Source organism: Mirounga angustirostris, unplaced genomic scaffold (genome assembly GCF_029215605.1).
Source record: "Mirounga angustirostris isolate CCGP_5_RB_7025 unplaced genomic scaffold, mMirAng1.0.hap1 SCAF_7, whole genome shotgun sequence".
NCBI lineage: Eukaryota > Metazoa > Chordata > Mammalia > Carnivora > Phocidae > Mirounga > Mirounga angustirostris.
The window spans coordinates 152,700,710-152,723,973 of NW_026991715.1; positions in this window are offsets into that span (position 1 = coordinate 152,700,710).

Consider the following 23,264-nt stretch of genomic DNA (forward strand, 5'->3'; position numbering starts at 1 on the left):
GAGATGAACATTGAAAGTGAGGAGCTCTGAGTCCTCCCTGACACAGGTGGGCCCTGTCCAATCAGTTGACAGCCTGGCAGAACAGGGGCTGACCTCCCCAGGCAGGAAGGAACCCTGCCGGCAGGCGGCCCGTGGGCACTGCAGCCTTCCTCGCGTCTCCTGCCTGCTGCAGGCTTCAGACTCATCAGCCTCCACCATTATGTGGGCCAATTTCTTAAATCTTTCTCTCTCTGTCTCTCTATCTCCCTCTCCGTGGGTAGACAGACAGACAGGGATAGGGAGATCCTTAAATGTGATCCAGCGGTTTTCAGTCATGGAACACCCCCTTGGGTATTTGGAAATCTGTCACAGTGCCTGGGAGCACCCCTGTTTCTACCTGGCCAGCCCTGGAGGGAGCAAACATCCTGCAGTGCATGATGGGCATATCCCACCCACACCCCGTAGCTTTCCTCCTGAGAAGTATGCTCGATCCCACCCGGAGGTCTTGGGCAACGGGTGGGGGTGGCTGGCTCTGGCAGGCCAGAGAACAGCAGGGCTCTGTGGGGGATGGCTACGCTTTTTAGCCAGGACCCATGTGACCGTGTCAACAACCTGGGGGCCCTTGAGAGCTCCGGGGGAGGAAAAATGTTGGAAAAGAAGTCTCCTGTGATCCATGAGATGGGGCTCAGAATCACACCAGTGGGAATGACCTAGAGGATGCACCCCGGCTGTGGAGCGGTGTGCTGGCCTCAAAGGAGTCCAGGTGAGAGCTGAGAGTCCCGCCGGGGGCCTTGGGCCCAAGGGAAGGAGCAGAAGGAGGATACTGAGGCTCCATGTCTGACGTGGTGGGGGCGCAGGAGATGGGCTCAAAGCCGACACCAGCTTAAATACTTGGGTTAATATGTGATACGCTATAGGTGGTTCCTTTCACTGAGGAAACAAAAAAAAATCAGCACAAGTGATAGGACAAGTTTGGAGGACAGACAGGTTTTGTTGGCAATGTGTGAAGATTCTGAGTCTAGAAATATCTGTTTCTGAAGGCCTGATGTAGGCTGGGCACGTGAGCACGTAAGTGATCGTGCAATGCTGTGAGTGAGCATCCCACAGCCCAGCACCCCCGAACCACGCGGGCATGGCAGGGACTTGGAGGCAACACGTGATCTCCACCCTCAGAAAGCTTTCTAACAAGAGGTTTTGGTTTATCTGATTTTGTTTGGTTTGTGCATTTGTTTTTGCTGAGCACCCGGATGAGAAAACGCAAGCTGGGACCCTGCGAACTTTCTGCATCAACAAGGAGGAGAGTTCTGGAGGGTGAGGTTGGAACCCGGCTGTCGGCCAGGCTGGTGTTACTGGTGAGAATCACACGGTTTAATTCTTTCCCCCAGAAAGGATCCACCCGCCCACCTGCGGGGTGCTGGGGCAGATTCAGGGGCAAGGAGGGGCACAGGGAAACCGAAAAAGTCACACGTGGAGAAGGCTGGGACAGGACCCTTGGGCGGAAGGCCGGGCTCACAGACACGGAGCTTGCGTCCTGTCCGGAATGCCCCAGAATGTTCGCATGGAGGTTCCAAAGCAGAGAAGCAGAGCAGCTCCGTGCTTGGGGAAGCAAGTGACAGAGGGGAAGCCAGTGTGGCCCCTCGGGGCATGGCAGGTGCCGCTCTGACCCGGCAACCCCTTCCCTACCATCCAGGGTGGGATTTCCCCTCTGCAATTACAGGAAGAATCCTCGCTGCTACACTGCAGAGTGGGGAGCGCGACACTGGGGGCCCGGGGGGGCACCAGGAAGGACGTCAGGACTCCAAGGTCTGTGGCCGTGACTCCCATCACTGTCCCTAGTTCCAGGCCTCCTCGTTCTGCTTCCAGCTTCCAGATGGGAAGGAGCCGGGCCGGGTGTGGCCTTGCTGGGTGCTCACATGTGGGCACGCAGTCTCGTGCTCAGAGAGAAAACTGGTAACAAATTAAAGCTGAGAATGTTGAGGCAGCTACACAGATTACACAGACTACAGAATATTCAGCCAATTAAGGAATTTGCAATTATTTTAAGCACAAGTATAAATGAAGAAAATAGCACTATTACGATACCAAATGAAATGTGATACCCAAATGTTCACTTGAGTGTATACTGACTTTAACGATGTTTATGTTTATATTGTATAGAGAAAAAATAGAAGAAAATTAGTATTTGCCCCGATGAAAATATTAATATGTTCTTACTTCTATCTTTATGCTTTCCTCTGATCTCTAAAGAGTCAAGAGATACCATTTTTAAAACAAGAGTAAATGCTGTGCTCGTTTAAACACAAGAAGAAAAGGACAAAGAAAGCTGGAGCATGTGGCAGCTACCGCTGGCTGTCGGTGGACCCCTGCTCCCGCCTCCCGCCTGCGCATTGCTGGCCAGCAGCCGTGTGGACAAGTGTGAGCGTGGTGCACATTCCCCGCGCTCCCCGCTGCCCGGGGCCGAGTGTCTCTCCAAGGGCTGAGGCAGCCTGTCCAGGAGACCCGTGTGTGCGGGCGGACAGGGACCCTTCTACGAGGAAGGGAGGCGGGATCCTGTCCTGGAAGTGTCCCGGTGCTGGGAAGCGGTGAGCTGTCCTTCAGCCACACGCGCTAACGCAGGAGGGTTACCCGTGCCCTCCTGGGAGGGGGGCCCCCATTGTGGGTGCAATTCCTGCCTCCCCCTGTGTCCCATGTCCGACAGAACTCAAGTGGGAGGAGCAGGACGAAGAAACAGCTGAGTTCTGGGTACATCAAATTATGGTCTGAATGCACAAATAAGGAAAAATGTTTGCATCTTTCTGAAAGTTATCATCTCAGAATGGAGTGCTGTCTGCCTGGCACCAGGGGTCCCTGGACAGGCTCCCCCCTTGTCCAGATGGGGCTGACCGAATAAGGAAAACACAAGCCGGAAGGCGGTCACGGGCGCGTCCACACACCAGAGGGGAATCCACGCTCTGAGGCTTCCCAGGATTCCAGTGGGACGTTGAAGGCAGCAGTCCCTGTGGAAACGGCCTGGCCCTGTGGCCGGCCCCTGCGGCAGAGTCCTCCTGCCAGCCTTACATTCCTCATGTCAGTAGACGCTGGAAAGGCAGGAGTGAGCAGCAGAAAAATCACGTCCTCACATCCCCAAATAGTAAACAGAAATATTTTCTGATACCCTCAGCTGTGTTTCCCTGGCTTGGAAACAAAGAAGTATTTCTAAAATAACCATGTGCACAACCCCTAACACACAAACTCCAACTTGCTCTAGGTATCTGTTCGGGCACGTTGGTGTGGTTTCACTTTGTAGATTTAAGAAGCAATTTCTTCTTTCTTCAAAAATAACAGCTCACACTGTAAATGCCTCTAGGAGCTCATTAGAGCCATACAATAAGAACGGTGTTTCCTGGAATAAATAGCTTATAAAAGGGAGATGAAGTTGGGATCCAGACAGCAAAGTAAGGTGACGTAAATAAAGATCACAATGTCTTCTCTTCTATACACCAATAATGAAGCAAGAGAAAGAGAAATTAGGGAATCAACCCCATTTACAATTGCACCAAAAACCATGGGATACCTAAGAATAAACCTAACTGAAGAGGTAAAAGATCCGTATTCTGAAAAGTATAAAACACTGATGCAAGAAATTGAAGAGGACACAAAGAAATGGAAAGACATTCCATGCTCGTGGATTAGAAGAATAAATATTGTAAAATGTCTGTGCTACCCAAAGCAATCTACAGATTTAATGCAATCCCTATCAAAATACCCCCAGCATTTTTCACAGAGCTTGAACAAACAATCCTAAAATTTGTTTGGAACCAGAAAAGACCCCGCATAGCCAGAGGAATGTTGAAAAAGGAAAGCAAAGCTGGTGGCATCACAATTCCGGACTTCCAGCTCTATTACAAAGCTGTCATCATCAAGACAGTATGGTACTGGCACAAAAACACATAGATCAATGGAACAGAATAGAGAGCCCAGAAATGGACCTTCAACTCTATGGTCAACTCATCTTCGACAAAGCAGGACAGAATGTCCAATGGAAAAAAGACAGTCTCTTCAACAAATGGTGTTGGGAAAATTGGACAGCCACATGCAGAAGAATGAAACTGGACCATTTCCTTCCACCACACACAAAAATAGACTCAAAATGGTTGAAAGACCTAAATGTGAGACAGGAATCCATCAAAATCCTTGAGGAGAACACGGCAATAACTTCTTTGACATCAGCCGTAGAAACTTCTTTCTAGACACGTCTCATGAAGCACGGGAAACAAAAGCAAAAATAAACTATTGGAACTACACCAAAATAAAAAGCTTCTGCGAAACAATCAACAAAACTAAAAGACAACGAACAGAACAGGAGAAGATATTTGCAAATGAAATTTCTGATAAAGGGTTAGTATCCAAAAATCTACGAAGAACTTATCAAACTCAACACCCAAAAAACAAATAATCCAGTTAAGAAATGGGCAGAAGACATGAACAGACATGTCTCCAAAGAAGACATCCAGATGTGTAACAGACACATGAAAAGATGTTCATCATTACTCATTATCAGGAAAATGCAGATCAAAACTACAATGAGATACCCACCTCACACCTGGCAGAATGACTAAAATTAACAAGTCAAGAAACAACAGGTGTTGGCGAGGATGTAGAGAAGGGGGAACCCTCTAGCACTGTTGGTAGGAATGCAAATTGGTGCATCTGCTCTGGAAAACACTATGGAGCTTCCTCAAAAAGTTAAAAACAGAGCTACCCTAGAACCCAGGAACTGCATTACTATGTATTTATACAAAGGATACAAAAATACCAACTCAAAGGGATACATATACCCCAACATTTATAGCAGCATTATCTAAAGTAGCCAAACTATGGAAGGAGCCCAAGTGTCCAACAACAGATGAATGGATAAAGAAGATGTGGTCCATATAGACAATGGAATATTACTCAGCCATCAGAAAGGATGAATACCGACCATTTGCATCGACATGGATGGAGCTAGAGTGTATTATGCTAAGCGAAATAAGTCAGAGAAAGACAAATATCATATGATTTCATGTACATGTGGAATTCAGGAAACAAAACAAATGAGCAAAGGGAAAACAAAAAGAGAGAGAGAGAAACAGAGTCTCAACTACAGAGAACAAAAAAACTGGTGGTCACCAGATGGGAGGGGGTGGGGAATGGAGGAAACAGGTGATGGGGATTCGGGAGTGCACCTGTCAAGATGAGCACCATATGTTGGATGGAAGCGTTGAATCACTACATTGTACATGCAAAACGAATACTATACTATATGTTAATTCCACTGGAATTAAATAAAAACTTTTAAAAAATTACAATATCTTCTCGAGGTGTTCTCAGTTGGGTGGCTGATTTGGGTCCTGAAACTTCAAGGTCAGTGTCCCACTGTTACCCAGCTTAACTGGGCTCAACTCTTGTCACCACAGCTGCAAGCCAGACAGCTTTGCCTGACCTCTCTCGCTCACTCAGCCACCACCACAGGCTGGCCAGTGTGTCATTTCCAGCCCCAATGTCAGATTCCAACACCAGTCCTAGGACACACATTACTAGAAAGGGAATGGAGCAGAATACATCCCGGGCCCAGCTGTTCATTGACCCGGGAGCTAGGAAGTGAACAGGAAACAGTCCCCCATGCTCACACAGCAGGAGGGGCTCAGGGTCCAGAATGCCCATCTCTGACCTTCAGGGTCAAGCCTGTCAACTCTTCATTGGAACACATCCTCTGCTCTCTGTCCTGCATCAGGCAGGGTGTCCCTACCCCACTGTCCTTGAGGATTCGCACCAACTCTCCCTGTTGTGGGGCCATCCTGTGCACAGGGGTGTCCAGCCTTGACCTACCAGATGCCAGTAACACCTCCACTGCCTCCCCCAGTTTAGACAACTCACAATGTCTCCAGACATTGCTAATGACCCTAGGGATGGGGGTGCAGAGAGCAAAGCCACCTCCACCTGAGAAGCACTGCGTCAGCCTGATTTAACCTACAACCAGACCTTGCAGTAACAGAAGGGAGCACCATGTGCACAAATATTAACCTGCTGTTTTCCTTACCAAACTGGGGGAACACTAGGTTGCTTGTGTTCAAGCTAAGAAAGAAAACAAAGTGAGAAAAGTAAAACAAATGATAGATAGATGATAGATGGATAGATGGATGGATAGATAGATGGAAAAGTAGGTAAGTAGGTAGATAGATAGATAGATAGATAGATAGATAGATAGATAGATAGATAGATAGATATAGACAGATGATAAATAATAGGTGGATGGATGATGGAAAGATGATCACTAAAAATTTTTTAAAGCTGGTAACTGTGTAAGAAGAAATAAAAGTTATTTGTATTATTCCCATTATATGTTTGAGAATCTAAGTTTATATGGAAACCTGAAGAAAATCAAAGGACTTTGTGCGGGCGCCTGGGTGGCTCAGTTGGTTAAGCGACTGCCTTCGGCTCAGGTCATGATCCTGGAGTCCCGGGATCGAGTCCCGCATCGGGCTCCCTGCTCGGCAGGGAGTCTGCTTCTCCCTCTGACCCTCCCCCCTCTCATGTGCTCTCTGTCTCTCTCATTCTCTCTGTCTCAAATAAATAAATAAAATCTTTAAAAAAAAAAAAAAAAAAAAAAGGACTTTGTGCTTTTATGCCCCATTTTGGCACTGACATGAACCCTAACTTAACCCAACTTGGACCCTAGCTTTGAAACTTCTAGAAAATGTCACTTAGTCAATCCAGGAATGCAGACCCAGCACTTTTTTGCTAATGTGAATCTCCTAGGAAAGCAAAGAACTTGGGCCAACATGCTCCCCTCCTCCAAGCGGTCTCACTTCCCACCTGCCCTGAAGACCTCCTTCTGCAGCTGGAACATATCCTCCCCTACCTTCAGTTGGCCAAAGAGACTTATCGGGTCACTTGGGCACGCTGCTGGGCACTTAACTCTGATGAGCCCCTGTGGGGTGTTGGACTTGGCCTGTCCTTCTTTCCACCTGTGCCGCTCAGGTGCTCAAACTCTTGATGCTCATTGGTCTTCTCAGGAGACTCCAGGCTCTGTGTCTTGCCTTCCTATGGCCTGACACACGGAGGCTTTGCTGAGCTCCCCTCACTTTTTAGACTAGCATCCCTGTCCTCTTGGTCCATCCTACCATTTCTATAATGGAAATATCAGCAAAACACAACTTCATGGTGCATCTTCCAAAATTACTGTGGTGCTCACAATGATGTACTGAAATAATATGCAGAAGCAGGGACTGGAGAGATAAAATAAAGTGTTTGCTGTAAATTCCAGACGCCGAACCCCCTGGATGGTGAGAAGGTAATAAACTGAAGAGCCTAGATCCAGCATTCGTGGTTGTTAAATAAGATTCTTTGTGACTTGCAAAAAAAGGGGAACACAAAGAAGAATTATCAGTACATCCTCCACAGAAGTAATCTACATGTGTTTATTTAATAAACAGAAGATGGCTTTATTATACACATTTGATTTCCATATGCAACCGTCTTCTTATCTGTCACTTGTATCTAAGCAGGGCACTTTCTACGGATCTGGAAAATGAAAAATCCAGCACAGGGCACAGGAAACTCATTTAATGTCGAGTGCAGTCAAAATCAAGATTTCTTTATTTGTAGTAACAACGCTGTTAAATCAGAAAATTACTCTCCCTTTCTGCATGTCCTTCTTCCTTCACAATTCAGCTGTTTGATCATAAATTGTCGGGTGCAGTGACTGTCTCCACCACTTTCCACACCGGCCAAGACAGATTAAAACTCCAGCCCACCACCGACCAGTCTCGGCATACCATTAGCATATATATGAGATTTGAGACATTTTCTAATATTCTCTAGCAGAACTCATCTGTCAGCCAGGTGATGAATTATAAAAACTCTTAGCTTGTTTAGGAAATAAAAGGGAGGGGGTTGGAAAGAGCAGACGGGAAGACAGAAGGGAGGACTCAGATCCACCTTTTCTTTTTCCGCCCCACGACCAGCAAAGGGTTCAGAATCTGTGTCGGCGGCGCCTGAGGAGAGGGGCGCCCGAGACGCGCCTGAGCCGACGCGGGGACCCCCACCCCAGACCTGGGCTTCTGTGCCACCGTCCCCGCTGGACCTGGGACAAGTCTGCTCGCTTTCAAAAGGTCTTACAAATGTGATGCTTCTGCTTTTAAAATGTATGTCTCGGGGCTAATAAAACTGTAAGGTGTGGATTCCGGGCTCCCATGCTGGACCCCGGGTCCCTGCAGAGTGAATCAGAGTACATCCTAGGGCTACGTGAGGAAGGGGGAGTATGTTGGTGGGTGGGTGTTGTCTTATTGTCCACGCCCCACCCCCTGGCAGCCAAGGCACATCCCTGGATTTGGTCAACACCCGGCCAGCGTCTGCGGGACAAAGTTGAAAACTGCATCAAGCAAATTTTATTTTTAAGCTCACAATTCCAAACAATAGATTTTATTTTCTTTTTCCCCTGAATTTGATGTAAAGGTTTGGAAAAGTTCTATCTTGGTCCTTCAGGCTATGAGCACATCCCACCCAGAGGGTGGCTTATGAAGAACAGAAACACACTGCTCACATTGTGGGGACTGGGTCTCCCAGATCGGGGTGCCGGCTAGGCCGGGGGAGGGCCTGTCCTGTGCCCTCATATCGGGAGTTAGGACTTCAGCACATGGATGGGGGGGCGCACAGCACAAACACTCAGACCATAGCAAGAATCTGATGAGCATGGGAAATGCTCACTGTTTGTATTATGCAGAGTAACTCTTCAAGCCTCAAGACTTCTCAGAGCGCCTTTAATGGATAGGAGCCCAGGGCCAGGAGTCCCTTACTTGGGAGTCCTGCCCCCCATCCCAGTAGGCAGCTGCCAACAGCCCCTGAGGGGCCACGTCAATTAGCCCTGGGTCCTCCTGTGTCGGTCATCCCTGCACCGAGGCTCATGGGCCACAAGGCCTGCCCTGTGAGCTGGTTTATCCTAGAAGCTGTGGTTCACCCATCACGCCACGGGGGCCATCTCCTTGGAAGTATCCATGGTTTATTCCTCTGTGTTTGTGTATACGGGGTGCCTGTTTCTAATGCACAGATCATCACATGGAATTTAATTGTTTGTTCATGTTTCTGTCTTTCTTTATTAAGAGGAAGCCCCTTGGGGCACCTGGGTGGCTCAGTCAGTTAAGTGTCTGCCTTCGGCTCAGGTCATGATCCCAGGGTCCTGGGATCGAGCCCCGCATCGGGCTCCCTGCTCCGCGGGAAGCCTGCTTCTCCCTCTGTCGCTCCCCCTGCTTGTGCTCGCTCGCTCGCCCTCGCTCTCTGACGAATAAATAAATAAAATCTTAAAAAAAAAAAAAAGGAAGCCCCTTGGAAAGGAGTCTGTGTGGCTCAGGGATGAGCAGGCCGCGTGGCCTGGGCGCCCCCCCACCGCAAGCGTCTGGAGAGGGATGCTCAGGAGGTAACCCAGCAGGGCTCAGGAGGGTGACTGGCCTGCATGGCGGGAGGGAGGGACAGCGAGGAAGGCAGACGACAGCCGCCTTGGGACCAGCGAGGGCCACTCTGGGAGGCGAGGGCTGGGGCAGCCAGCATCTGCACAAGTGCACAACCCGAACAGCGGTGCATGGGCGTGCTTGCCTATGGGCCTGGACGCCTCCGAGATGGCGAGGAACAATCAATCAATCCATCAATAGACAAGCATCTGGAAGGGACACATACCTTAAATCGCGTGTCTGAGGTGAGTAGAGGGCAGAGGCTGATGTCTGGTTCCTTCTCGGTGGGTACTACAGTGGAATTCCCGGGAATCCTCGTGATCTGAGGAAAAGTGCATTTCCTGACTTCCCCAGGGGAAGCCAGCATTCGCCAGGCTCCTGGAGTCGGGATCCCGGGATCAGGTGGTAAAGGGGGGGCGCCGGGGAGCGGCAGCAGGTGGGGGTCCCACCCCAGGGCTCGCTCCCTGGCAGGGCCCGGCGTCTGCCCACCCGCACCCCACAGCGAGGCCTGGGGTCTGTCCCACTCAGTGCCGCATACGCGCAGACAGGCCTGAGCTCGCCGCCACCGCAAAGTGGCCAAACCGCCCCCTCCCGGGCTCCCCGCCCGCACTTCTTCCCCACCTGCTGAATGTGATGTGTCAGGTGCAGGGTCAGGACTCGCCCAGAATCCAGCGCAGAGCCGAGCCCTGCTCCCCAAGTCCTCCGAACAGGAGCCAAGTCCTGGCACAAGCCCCTCCCGTCCCCTTCCGGAGAGGCCGTGTCCCCCAGGCGCGCGTCCTCCCGCGGCGATGAGCCAGGGCGCCCGCCGGGCCATCCACCGCAGGGGCGCCGCAGGCCTGGGCAGGAGTCGCTTCGTGCCCTGTGGCGCGGAAAACCGAAGTCGGGAGCGGTGGGGCCACGACAGTGGATTCTCCAGAACGCATGGGCCAGAGACACAGGCTGATATTCTACAATCGCTCGGGACTATCTATCAGCCGATGGTGAGCGCACAGCCGGGTAAGAGCAGCCTGGTCCAGCGACCAGAAGCCCCAGAGGCCGCCTCCTGCTTCCAAACCCCAAAGTCTAGTGAAGTCTCGGCACAAACCAGTGTAACGGTCAAATTTTCTATTTTGTTTAAGCGTCAAATTGATTTTTAAAAAGAAATATAATGCAAGACAGAACCCCCCCGAATCTGAAAGTTTGTTCCTAAATACAACCTAAACTGAAAGGCTAGCATCTCTCCAATTTCATATTGCCAGAGGCTTACACCTGCACACCACCATTTCATGAACACGTATCCAGCATTTATTATGCGGCAGATATCGGACAACGCGTCTCTGAGGGCATGCTCATGTGGAAGGCAACCCTGCCCTTTGGGAGCCCCCATCTCCTGGGGACCCCAAGGGAGATGACAGGTCTGTCCCTAGACCAGGACATAAATGAGGAGGAGGGTTTCTTTCCAACTCAAGACCAGGAAGCACCTGGGAGAAGCTGCCACCTGCCTGAGCTCAGGAGACCAGATGGACAATGGGGAAGGCAGTGACAGGGAGAGCCAGGAGCCACCGCGCCCTCAGCCCTCTGGTTGCAGCCGGCCTGGGAGGCACAGTGACATCTCGCTTCATTTCCAAAGGCCCTAAGTCCCAGCGACCTGAGAGAGAGACACCCAGCTGATGTCACCTGCCTCACCTCTGGTGGAGCCTGGAAAGCTCAGCCATGTCCTGCACCAGGCCGGACCCCCAGGCTGTGGCCCCCGCCACCACCTTGCCGAAGCCTCGTCCCCCCGTGAGGAGGGCCAGGGTCACGCTCTCAATCGACCAGAGCTCCCAGAACTTTGGGGGTGATGTGGGTGGCTGAGCTCGGTGGCTCCAGCTCAGGCTTAAGGCTGTGGGGCGGTACCCAGCTGCCCGCCACCCTCCCGCAGGTGCCAATTCTGCTCCTTCCAAGGGAGAGACCCCTGACCAGTGGTCAGTCCTGAGAGTTGGCCACCAGTGGGCCAGCCCCTGAGAAAACAAGCTCTTCCACACCCCGGATCCTACTCACAGCTTCTTTTCAGAGTGACTGAGGGGGTCTGTGTCCTCCAGGGAAAAGCCCGACCCCTGTGACCACACGTCTGGCCCTTCGCTACATCCAACATAATCCACTGGGAAGAGGAGCTCTTTCTGCACGTTTTTGCGTTGCTCCCTTTGAACGCCTTTCCCCTGAGGCCCCTTCAGCTCAGCAGGTGGACTGGGCTGGTTCGTCCCAGATCCCTCCAAGGATGCTGCCCCCAGGGTCTAGGAGCACGCCCCCAAGCTTCATAGCCAGGTTGTCTCTATCCCTGCTTTTGGACCAGAACTCACACATCTATGAGGACAACAGTAATTTTCTGAGCCAGTACAAAATAAACTCCTGTTTAGAAAAGGATGAGTCACATTCTCTGACATTTTGATGCAAACTGCTCAGGATTTCCCAGTTTGAACCTCTTGACTCCAGAACCGGACCTTTTCCTGTCTCTGTAATAAGTCATTCTGGAGCCAGTTTGTCTGTGGGGCATTGAAATCTCCGTTTCTACATAAAGAACAAAAAGTGCGTGGAGCCCCAGACTGTCTGTGCCCTCTTCTTGCCGGCACACTTTCCAGCCTAGGTCAGGCTTCAGCAAATCAAGCTCCACGAAGACAGAGCAAGGCGCAGGCCATTCAGGGAGGCCCGCGGGACATCAGACATGGCTCTTTCAAAGGCGGAGCTGGGTCCAGCTACAAGGGCACTCACTGGGCCTGGAGCTGCAGGCGGGAGCTCGGTCAGGGACATGGGGCAGGTCCCCCAAGAAGGCACCCTGCCAGCCTCCCAGGGCAGCTGGAAGCTGGGCCTGTTCCCTCCCCCTTAACAGCTGTGCAGCCTCATTTCACGGACACCTTAGGCCCAGAGGCCCGGTCTTAGGCGTGCAGCCCCACCCAGGCTAGTGTGGGAGGCTACAAACTTTCCTCCCGTTCATGCTGACACACATTTCTGAAGGTTCTTGCCCACCACATGCACATAGGGAGCGAGGGCCGCCCCCTTGACTCTGGGGATGCCCTGGGTTGCCCCGGTGGTGAGTACTTGCTCTGCAAACCCCTTTGCTCCTAACCAAAAATGTAAGACGAACCAGATTAAAAAAGCTATGACACAGTCCCATCAGCAGGCAAGATCCAAAGCGGCCACTCAGATGGGACTGTGACCACGGGACTCTGCAGCCAATCAGCCTGAGTCCCCACACACGGGCTGTGGGGGGGACAGCTGCACCCCAGATGGTGTCCTCAGCTTCTTCAGCTCTCAGAAGAGCGTGCATCCAGACCCTCCAAGGACAATGGCGTCTCCTGGGACAAACCACCTCAACCGTGTGCTCAGACAGACACACTGTGCATTTCCCTGGGAGCCTGCCCAGAGTGCCTCTTAGGGAAGAAACTGTCTTTTTTTGGAAAAACATTGTTAAGCCCTCGGGGCAGAAAGTGAGCCTGAAGGCGTGCGTATGAATGTTAACACAAACCAAAGGAGTGCTTGGTCTTAGCACTAAGGTGAAAATTAGATTGTCTAAGAAGTTGCCGTGGGAAGGCGGGGCAGGTAGCTGGTCAAGGACAGCTTCCGTCCATCCCTCCAACAAACCCTCAATAAGCAGCTGCTACTCTTTCCAGGGCACGTTCCTGGTTCTAGAGAAGAGACACCAGAGGGAAAACCTGGAGCCCAACTTGCTGGACACACATAGCTTTGGACAGAAAGGAGAAAAGAATCAAAAAATGAATCCATATGACATGTAGTGTGGGGCTAGGGCCCGGGGGGAGTGCCAGGCAGGGCGAGGGAGGGGCCACAGGGGTCCTCACTAAGGAGGTGACCTTTGAGCAGACAAGGGAGGAGCAGGAGAGGGACAGCGGGAGAAGAGCCCTGGCATGGAGACGAGAGGAAGGGCCTCGGGGCTGGAGCGTGTGGGGCCTGGTCCACAACCAGCGAGGATTCATCGTGGCCAGAGCAAGGATGCAGGCTCTCCCCGGGAGAGGCAGGCGTCTTCCTTGGATCTGACCTGCGTTGTAACAGGGTCGCTCCAGCTGCTGGGTGGAGGACAGACTGCAGGGGTCGGGCAAGCAGAGAGGACCAGCCGGCAGGCTCGGGTTCTCCAGGTGAGTGCCGAGAGCAGGGGAGGCAGGGGATGAGAGCAGGGGAGGCGGGAGACCTCCAGCGGTTGTAAGGATAGCTGTGGTTTGCTGGCAGGTGGGGTGTAGACTCTGGGGATGGAAGAAGTCTCCTTCCACGCGGGGACTTGGAGCCGTGGGGCGGGCAGCTCTGCGGTGTGCTGACCCCTTGTGGGCCTGAGCAGGTGGGGTCTGCCGTGTGGTCTCCCGTAAGGTCTTGGCCCGGGCGGGTGCAGGGGTCAGAAGCGGGTGCTGCAGAGTCCGATGGAGTCGGAGTCGTCTGCATTTGAGGACGTCGGAACTCTCTGCACGGGCAGCCTGGCCCCTTTCAGCTCCATGTATCTAAGCAGGAAAGAGAGTGAGCATCTGAGGAGTATCAGACCTGCGGGTTCGGCGCGTGCGGCGATGGCGGGGCTGGGGACGGTCTGCGGAGCCCGCGTTTCTGGTCCGTGAGGAGCCACAGCGATGGGCACGGGCAGCTGGCTCTGCACACCGCACTGGAGCCCCCGGAGCCCCGCTCCTCGTCAGTAAAGCATGGGCACAGCTTGGCCCCACGGGGATGCCAGGGGCGTCAGTGAGGCCTCGCGCGCCGGCACCCCGCTCCCCGGACCCTCTCTCGATGGCGCAGCACCCAGCTCTTCCCAGCTTTGCTCTGCCCCCTGGGACAGCGCTGCCCGCCTGAGCTCCACGCGCTGGGGTCTGAGCGGGGCAATCCGCTCCCTGTCGCGCAGGCTGGAGGCCAACAGGTTGCAGGCATGCCGACCTCAGGGCAGTGCCTGGGTTCTTCTCCCCGTTGGTGCTCTATTAGGCACCACTGCTTATCCCGACGATGAAAATACAAAGACAACAGCAGGGGCCTTACTAGCAATTCCTTGTCAGATCTTCACAGTCCCTGCCCTGGTCCCCTCCACGCACCCTGAGCTCCAGGCGGGAAACTGTTATGCTCCTTACTGGGAAGGCCCCAGTGCGGTGCCGCGGAGCTGTGCTCCACAGCACCCCGGAACCGGCCGTCCAGGGCTCACACCAGCTGCCCCAACTCCATGGCTTGGGGCGGTAGGCTTCTGACGGGGCAGCTCAGCGGGCTGCACCCGGGTGTGTGTGGCGGCCGGGCCTGGGATGGTCTCACTCACGCTGGGGGCTGTCAGCCGGGGTGCTCTCAGATCCCACGACAGCAGCCGGAGCTCCGGCTCAGAACTCTCTGGAAAGCATTCTATCAGACAAACCAACCAGCAGCAGCACGGCCAGCCAAGATTCGCGTGGTGGGAAGAGAGCGGCCACCACTTCATGGGGGAGCTGCTGAGTCACCCGGCAAATGGCACGGACACGGGGTCATCAGGGACATTCTGACCATTAGCCCATCGCTCCCAGGATGGCTCAAGTGCATGCACCCTCTGCTCCTTCCCCGCACCCCTGGGAGACTCCCCCAGGCTTCCCGCCAGACTGCAGCTCCGCAAGCCCCTGGCCCCCAGCTGCACCCTCTGGCCCCACGTGCCACTCTGGGCTTCCTGGCCAACCACCCCTCTTTAGAGTTTTCCGGGAAGAGTCCACGTTCAAATCCACCCCAAAGCCCCCGGTTGCACTGCTGGTTCTCCTAAGAACCGCCTCAGAAAGGTGTCCCTGGGCCCCCAGGTGGCACAGGGACCGAAGTCCCCCGGCTCGTGGGACTCCCCGTGTCTGCCAGGGCTTTCCTTGGAGGCCTCTCTGTTTCACGGGGCTCAGGGCGCTCCCCTGCCCCAGAGGCAGGCATGGGCAGAAAGCTGGAGCATGCTCCTCCAGTCCCAACAACGGCCCTCCCACCGCGCCCAGGCTTCTGCTCCTTCATGTGGGCGTGGGACAATGGGAGACAGGCTGTTTCTCTGAGGGGGTCCTGCGTGGGTGAGCCTCAGCCCTTGCTAGAACGAGGATCTCTTGTCCTCACTTGGAGCTTTGGCTGGGATTCAGAGGCAATAGGAAGACTCTTGCTTAGCCTTCAGTTAGGCATGGGCCCCATTTTCCAGTGGCCTGACAAAGGTTCTTGTCTTGCTCCTGGTCATACGGGAACCTCCTGCTCTTTGACTTCTTCTGGGAAGATGCTACCTTTCCAACTATGCTGTGCTCTTTATCAGACCAGGGCGGGGGGCATGGTATTTATCTCTCTTCCGCTAAGGAGACCCAAATCCAGTCTCCCCGAGGCTGGAGTGTCACAGTCCTGCAAATGCTCGTGGGAAAGCGCATGAATGCCTACAGGCCATCTCCTAAAAGGACTCTGTCTTATGCCACCTCCATCTGGAGCTCACGCAAGCCAGTTTTTGTGTGATGGATCTGCTTGGTGCACAGAATGATCAAAAACATTGAAGGATAACGATTATTTCCTTTTAAAAATGATTGATTGCTATAAACTAAATACAGTTTAAGGAGAAGCGGTGAACTCATTGATTAACTGAAATGGGCTGTGGGAGAGCCATGGACACCGGGCTCAGGGAACTCGCTTTAGGACGCCCTGCATTCTCTTCTGTTGCTCTCAGGCCCGACGCAGAGAGCAGTGTGCTTGTTTTTATCAGCCCCGCGTAGCAGGCGGCTCTGGCCCTGGAAGCCTCAGAAGAGGAAGGGACCTTTCTCACTCAGGTGCTGCGGAGACCCAGACGCCTCTGGTCAATCCCACCGCCCGCCCAGCTCAGAGACGACGGGTTTGCCCTTGAATTATGTTTTTCTTCTCACGATGATTTGTGAGTCTTGAAAAACATCACTGTTAAAAAAAAAAAAAAAAAAATTCAAAGGGGACAAAGGAAATGAATAAAATCCCTGCTCGGAGGAGAACGCAATAGAAGCTGCCAATAGGGAGATTTCATGCTTTTGTTAATTAAACGAACAAAGGAAAAAAACAGTGCAGTAGGCTGTATCCTACATAACAGCCTCCACTAATAAAAAGTAATAGACAATTTCCTGCGCTCGGTTCTCGTGAATACTATTACAGCAGGTAATGGAGTTTGGGAACTGAGGCCTTGCCGGCTGTCAGAGGACGGCCACCCCACCTTCCTCTTCTCTTTATTAAATGACTAAGCGCAGCCGTCTGTGTCCTATCTGTACCTCTCCCAACTCTTGGATTGTGTTATTTTACATTTTGATTGAAATGATGTCACAGCCAGATAAAGGCCGGGCCCCCACATTGTAATTGAATGGGTCCGAGTTGTTTATTCTAGTGATCTACAGCAGTGCTCGGCTTGTCCTAACACTGCGCACATAAAGGGCCTCTCTTGTTTAACACGCTGCTGATTAGATCTATTAACAAAAAAGGTATCGAACTGGGGGGTCGAGGGCCTGGGGCTGGAGTTGCAGGGGAAAAATTGGAAAAAAAAATTAAATGAGAAGAGATGCCATCTGCCAAACTTTCCAAGTGTGACTGAAAGTTTCCATAGCTGGATTTTGCATGGTGTCAGCACCAGGCACTCCGGTGACAACATCCGAGCGCTGGCCCGTGGGGGCCCGCGGCCCGGCAGGTGCATCTGCGCTCCCCGCCCTAATGCTGGGCCTGTGTTTCCCGGTGCAGGATAGCCTGGCTTCGTTTCAGTAGTGAATTCCCATTCACTTTTTGGGGGCACGAAAGTGAGGTAATTTCTGTAGTGGGGGATGTGTCAGGTCTTCTTATGGTCAAGTTGCTAGGTTTTTTCAAATAACAATGTTCCTCCCCAAAATCCTGCCTCTGAAACAGAGCTGCAATGACACCCTTTGCATCAGGAGCGACTGAGCCCGATGCACCTGCGTCCTTGCACACGGCATCATCACGGAGCAGGCTTACCTCCGTTAGTAAAACAGGGAGGCCGTGTTCACCCGACATCTTTCAAGATAATGCGCAGACTTCGTTGTAAGACTCCAAATTTAATATGTAAAAAGGTAAGAACTGAAGAAGACAAAGTATAAAGTAGTGCCGTGGGTGATGCAAATGTCCTTGGATTTTCCGCATTTCTGGGACTTAGACCCCGGGTCCCAGTCCTTCTCATCAGCCGACTGGTGGGCTCTCACTGGAGCCCCACGGTGTTTGCCTCAAGTGTCAGCTGACCCAACCAGCAAGGCAAAGAAATACTTAGCAGCAGACCTAAATGTTGTTTATAAATACTCAGCCCTTTTGATTTCTGATTTTTTGGCATAGCTGGATTGCACCTTGGAAAACTGAGGCTTGTAGAAGTAAAAATCCAGACCTCACAGTCTCTTTCCCTTAAAAATACACAATTTATCTTAATCTTGATGCTCTTCCCCTAAAAGAGTTGACTAGGCAAGATGCATATCCTCCAGCAGGTAAATGGGTAAATAAACTGTGGTCCATCCAGACCAGGGGATATTGTTTAGTGCTAAAAAGAACCGAGCTATCAAGCCACAGAAGGACATGGGGGAAACTTAAAGGCGCATTACTAACTGAGAGAAGCCAGTCTGAAAGGCTCCAACCCTGTGACGTTCTGGAAAGTGCAAAGCTATGAAGACAATAAAGTGCTTGGTGTGGCTACAGCTCAGGAGGAAGGGAGCAATAAATAGAACACAAAGGGGCTGCCTGGGTGGCTCAGATGGTTAAGCATCTGCCTTCGGCTCAGGTCATGATCCCAGCGTCCTGGGATCGAGTCCCGCATTGGGGTACCTGCTCCTTGGGAGCCTGCTTCTCCCTCTGCCTCTCTCTCTGTCTCTCATGAATAAATAAATAAAATCTTTGAAAAAAAAAATAGAACACAAAGGATTTTTAGGGCAGAGAAAATACTCCGTGTTTTACTACAATGGTGGGTATATGTTATCACACCTTTGTCCAGACCCATAGAATATATAATGCCCAGAGTGACCCTAATGGAACTTCAATTAATAATAATGTAGCAGGGGGCAGGTGCCTTGGGTGGCTCCATCGGTTAAACATTGGACTCTTGGTTTCAGCTCAGGTCGTGATCTCAGTGTCCTGGGATCAAGCCCCATGTCAGGCTCCCTCTCCCTCTGCCGCTCCCCTTGCTTGTGCTCTCTCTCCCTCTGTCAAGTAAATAAATAAAATCTTCAAAAGTAAATAAATAAATAAAATAAAACTGTTCTAAAAAAACAAAGTCACTGATCTTCACCTTTAGCGTTTCCTGGAAAACCAGGATGTATCCCCCACCCAGAGCCCACTGTGGTGTCATGCAGCCCCCTTGGGGGTCCCCAGCCTGGGCAGCCACAGACGGAGCACGGGGATGCTCTCCACCACAGGCAGGATCCTGCCGGTGGCACTGGGCACTGACTGCCGTGTGCTTCACGTGTTTTCTGCCCAGAGATTAATAAAGTTCCTTTGTCAAATATGTCCTCAGCCCCTCTAGGCATTTTGCTAACTTAAAAAGTGAGGAAAATACCACAACAATGTGGTTTAATTTGATTTCAGTTTCTTGTGAAATCTATATTAAAGGAAACATGCAGACACATTAAAATGTTACCTGCCTACACAAATGGTTTTCTGGTTAATAAGCACCAACAGAGGATGCGGGGAGAATAGTGTGGAGTCAGCATGTCTACCTTCCTAGCACCTGCTGTCCTATTAACCTCCAGTTGTCCCATCCTCAGAGGAAACATCACAGCCGCCCCTCGTCCCCCCTCCCCTGTTTTCTCCTAATTTGTTCAGCCAAACCCCTCCCCAGCAACTGTTTTCCTGATTGTGGAACACAGTCTCCCTCTACTTTCCATCCCACGATCTCATCTGTCTTCACATCCCTCCATATCAAGCTGGAGTCCCCTCTGCTGCTCAGAGACCCGGCAGCATCCAGAGATGCTTGTAGGAATCCCACTATGACAGGTGTCCAGCCTGGAAGTCTCTCTGTCTTCCCAGACCTCAGGCTCCTCTTCACCAATGAGAGACACTGGCACCCTGGTGGGAACCTGATCTGCTCTCTCAGGCAACACCAGCAGGGCCCAGTGAGCACCTAGCCCACCAAATAGCACCACAAAAGGAGGCCAAAACCCACATGCTGCACCTAACGGGGCTGCTGCAATAGGACCAGCCTCTCCTAATGTGAAGGGCTGAGGTCCAGTAGAGAATCAACACAATGGTCACAAATGGACTGAAAAAAGACAATCAGCTGTTGATAACACTGACCTGAATCAGATGTTGAAATTACCCCACAAGGATTTTAAAGTAGCTGTCATAAAAATTCTTCAATAATCAGTTACAAATTGCCTTGAAACAAGTGAAAGAAAATCGCAACCAAGAAGTAGAAGCTGTAAAAAAAATAACTGAATGGAAATGATAGAAGGCAAAGGTCCGAAGAGTGGAACCTGCCTGGATGGGCCCAGGAGCACAGCAAAGGTACAGTAGGAACAATCAGTGGGCCTCAGGGAACGCTCACCCAGCCTGACAACAGAAAAATTGATGGGAAAACCAAGGAGAGCCCCATGGACCGTGGGATCAGCACGACCTGACATCCCACCACTGAAGTCTGCAGGGAGAGGGGAGGCTGTGGAAGCGTTTGAAGAAATCATGGCTGAAAACAGTTCAAATGTGGTGAAAGACACAAACCTCCACACACAAGGTAAGCAAACCCCTAACAGGATGAATCAAAGGCAAATAAATACAACCACGCACACATTCATAAGTAAACTGGTGGAAACTAAAGTCAAAGACCGAGTTGCGAAAGCAAGAGAAACAGCTCACTACCCACAGGGATCACCAGCGGGAGAGACTGCAGATTTTCCACCGTGCCCCATGGCGGCCAGAAGGACGTGGCACCGCATCTCGCCATGCCCCCAGAACGAAGCGCTAACAGAATTCTCCAGCAGGTGGGAAGAGGGGAAACAAAGACATTTGCAGAGGAAGGAAGCAGAAGGAATTTGTCACTAGCAAATTTCATAGTCCATGGTTTTTACAGGATCTCTTTGATTATGATGGTATTTAAAAGTAGAACATGTTTTCATTCCTTATTCTGAAAAAGTTTAGGATTATTTTACTGGATGTAGAAGAAGTGATACCCCTGTCCCCAAAATAACCTATCATTCTGTGATTACCTAACAACATCTACAGGTGTTAGTATAACAGTGGGGACTCTGGGAGCATGACACAAGTCTTTATTAATTGTATTTCTTGATATGGAGTGAGTGAAGGCAATCCAGCATGCTTACAAAAACTGAAAAGTGATCACTTATTAGCTAGAGAACCTGAAAGGTGCCTGGAGATTCTTGGCATTTTCTGGAAGATTTCTTGCCAATGCAAATACATGTATTTTTTATAAACATGTTCAACACCATTCCAACATGCTTATTATGATTAAAAGGACTTCAGATTTGTCAAAATATCCCTCTAATCCAAAATGCAAATGCTCTCCTCTGAGAGAAGAAAAGCAATCTGCTAAAAATAAGACTCTAAATGGGTGTTAATAAATACTTATTCTGAGTGGGAAATGAAGTGTTTTATCTTGAGGTGTATCTTATAAAAGTTAAGTAAAGCTGAGGCATGAAATCAGTGTGGAACTGTATCCCCTAAGGCAGGGGGGACTGGAAAAAAGGACTATTCCTTATCAAAATGAGAGGGAAAGGGCACGGCGGGGCACCGTGAGTGCCCAGAGCTGTTTGAATCTGGCCCGGGTCAGCCCATCGTCGAGATTTGCTGTGAGATGTCTGGACCCTCTACGGTTTCACATGAAGGGGCCCTTGGCTAGGGGTGGGGGAGGGCTCTTCCTCTTCAACCCCTCCCCCCAGATTCCACTGTCACAAAAGAGTTCCTCCAGATTAACTTCAAAAATTTCAGGGCAAGAATAATCACAGCAGTTATGTGTGAAAATGTATAAAAAAAACTTGGGGTATAGAGAGAGATAAAACATGGAAATCAGTCATCAAAGTGCAGACAGGGTTGGCCACATTTTATGACAGATGCTTAAAATATTTATCATAAACAAATGTACCTTTGGCTTCTCCTTAAATTTCATTCCTAATCCCTTAACTTGCCAAATGGAGTCCAGAGCAGTACAAATTGATAGTTCATGTTCTTGAGGTTATATTCTTTATGCATGACTCTACCATAAATATTTGATAAAATGTATTTTGGCATATATTAGGAATCAAACGTGTAATTCTGATACAGAGCTTTAATAACTATTTGTCATAAAAAAAAAAAAAACAGGTAATGTAGAAAGATAGTTTTCTGTTCATGGAGAATCTTATCATTTCTTAGTACCCAAATAAGAAAGGTTTTATAAACAAATGAAAGATTTATCAGACTTTAAAGGAGGGGGGAACCCTTCATCTAATGAGAGATTTGGTCATTTAAAAAAATTGCCATCTCATGTGATAGAATTTTTTTATGTCCAGGAATTTAGGGAACTGGCCTGTGTTCATCTCAGAGGTGATCTGGGAGTCCCGAGCCTCAGGCTGAGACACTTCCTGTGTCTTGAGCTCCTTCACTTCAGTGGAAAACCAGCCAGCACACACATATAAAGGGAGAACTGTAACTTGTTATTTACAAACCACAGGATGTTTTCCCATACATTTATAGGAAAAACATCCCAGAAATTGGCTCTGGTCATCAGTATTCTGAAAGGACACCTGCATATAGGGGGCAGTCTGTGTCCAGCGCATGAAAGGCATCAGAGCTCCCTGCCTGCCTCCAGTGGAGGGTCTGCAAATGGTCTCCCTCCTTGGATTGGCACATGGAGCTACACATGGGAAGGCCAGGAGAAGGCAGCAGGCTGTTCCTTGCCAGAGGATGTGGAGCTGTTGGGGACACGTTGACTGTAGCTTCTTTCAGCTGCAAGTTAACCAAGCAAATCTACCGGTGGGGCCAGGAGGGGACCTTCTGGTCATGGTCGGTGTAAGGGATGCACCCTGCCGTCGGTGGACCTGAAGAACCTGGGCATGGTCCTCAGTGCCCTTCACTCCACCTGGCTCCACGCAAGAGATGCCTGGGTGCAAAAGTAAGTACAAACTGTTAAGATGTTAGGGAAATGAAAAATGATAAGCATGTCTTCTGTTTTTCCAGTATTTGGGAAAATCTTGCTCTCTTATAATAAATAGGAAGACACCTTTTTGCAGCTAAGGAAATTGTTGCCTGTCATCTTGCTCCCTACACAGAGAAGCAAAGGACGTGTGAGTCGTAAAGGAGGTGACACTATCTAGACCTGGTGCCCGGTGGGCGGAGGACAGACCTCTCCCGTGCTCAGCAGAGCGCGTCCATTCACCTGGCCCCTGCACACGCACATCCACCTCTGAAAGGGCTCAGCTGACGAGCAGCATGCCTCCGGAACACTCCCTCCTACCGGCAAACGTGTGATCATGTAGTTCAAAAATAGAGTTGACTCAAAACCAGGTTAAATCATGGCTAGCGTTTTCTAAGAAGTTACTGTTCTCCAGTCATTGTGCTAACCACCACCGGTGCATTTAATCCTTGTAAGAGTGGCCTGGATAAGGACGATGAGTCAGGAGAGACGATGTGCTGAGTCTCTGATCTCACGGTAAAATGTTGAGCTAGACCTCAAACCCAGATGGACTGCCTTCTTGACTCCTGCTTGTAATTAACTCCTGGCTAGACCTTCCCAGGGCGAATGTACGCGGCATCTCACTGTGGCACCGAGGATACCCCATGGGGGACATGGCAGCAGGTGCCCTCTGTGACCTCAAACGTCAATTCTGGGCATCTGACCCTAGCATTCCATGGCCACCCAAACATCTCATTTTTGAGATTTCCCTTTTACTGACGTGTATACACGTACCCTACTTGTTTCCACAAAAGACGTGAAGGAGT